This window comes from Geospiza fortis, unplaced genomic scaffold, assembly GCF_000277835.1.
Source record: "Geospiza fortis unplaced genomic scaffold, GeoFor_1.0 scaffold6132, whole genome shotgun sequence".
NCBI lineage: Eukaryota > Metazoa > Chordata > Aves > Passeriformes > Thraupidae > Geospiza > Geospiza fortis.
The window spans coordinates 2,184-3,453 of NW_005055346.1; positions in this window are offsets into that span (position 1 = coordinate 2,184).

The window sequence follows — 1,270 nt, forward strand, 5'->3', positions numbered from 1 at the left end:
AGGGTTTGGGGGCGGTTTTGGGGTCAGATCCGGCAGTTTGGGGGTTCGGGGTTGGGTTGGCTCCAATTTTGGCACCGAATCGAAGATTTTATCCCAAATTAGTTTTATAGAAATTCCCTTTTATAGCCGAATTATATCCAATTTATTTTATATCAAAACCCTTTTATATCCAACTTATTTTATATCAAATCCCTTTTCTATCCAATTTATTTTGTATCCAATCCCTTTTATATCCAATTTATTTTTTATCCAATCCTTTTTATATCCAATTTATTTTATATCAAATCCCTTTTATATCCAATTTCTATCAAATTCACTTTATATCAAATCCTTCTTACACAAAATTTATTTTATACCAATCTCCTTTGGTATCAAATTCCTTTTATACTGAATTTATTTTATATCAAACTCCTTTTATACCAAATTTATTTGTCAAATCCTTTTATAGTAAATCCCTTTTATATCCAATTTGTTTTATATCAAATCCCTTTTATACCCAATTTATTTTATACCAAATCCCTTTTCTATCGGATTTATTTTATATTTAATCCCTTTATACCAAATCCTAAATATAAAATGTCTTTTATGTCAAATTTGTATCAAATCCTTTTCTATCAAATCCCTTTTATACCCAATTTATTTTATACCAAATCCCTTTTCTATCGGATTTATTTTATATTTAATCCCTTTATACCAAATCCTAAATATAAAATGTCTTTTATGTCAAATTTGTATCAAATCCTTTTCTATCAAATCCCTTTTATACCAAACCCTTAATCCCAAATTCCCTTTATATCAAATCCTTCTACACCCAGCCCTTTTATATAAAATCTATTTTACACCAATCACTTTTATCCCAAACTCCATTCCACACCGAACCCCGGCATCCCAAATTTCCATCAAACCTCTTCCCATCAAACCTTTTTATACCAATCCCTTCATCCCAAATTCATTTTATATCAAACCCCATTTCTACCAAACCCTTTCATAAAAAATTTATTTCACATCGATCACTTTGAAAACTCCGATTCACACCCAGCCCGGGCGTTGAATCCTGACCTGTGTCCTGGGCTCCGGGCTGGGGGTCCAAGGAGTCCTGGGGGGGTCTGGGGTGGATCCCGGGGGGCTCAGGGTGCCCGGGGGGGGTCTCAGAGTGTCCCAGGAGGGTCTGGGGTGGCTCTCGGGGGTCTCAGAGTGCCCATGGGGGGTCTGCGGGGGTCTCAGACTGTCCCGGGGAGGGTCTCAGAGTGCCCCAGAGGTCTCAGGGTAT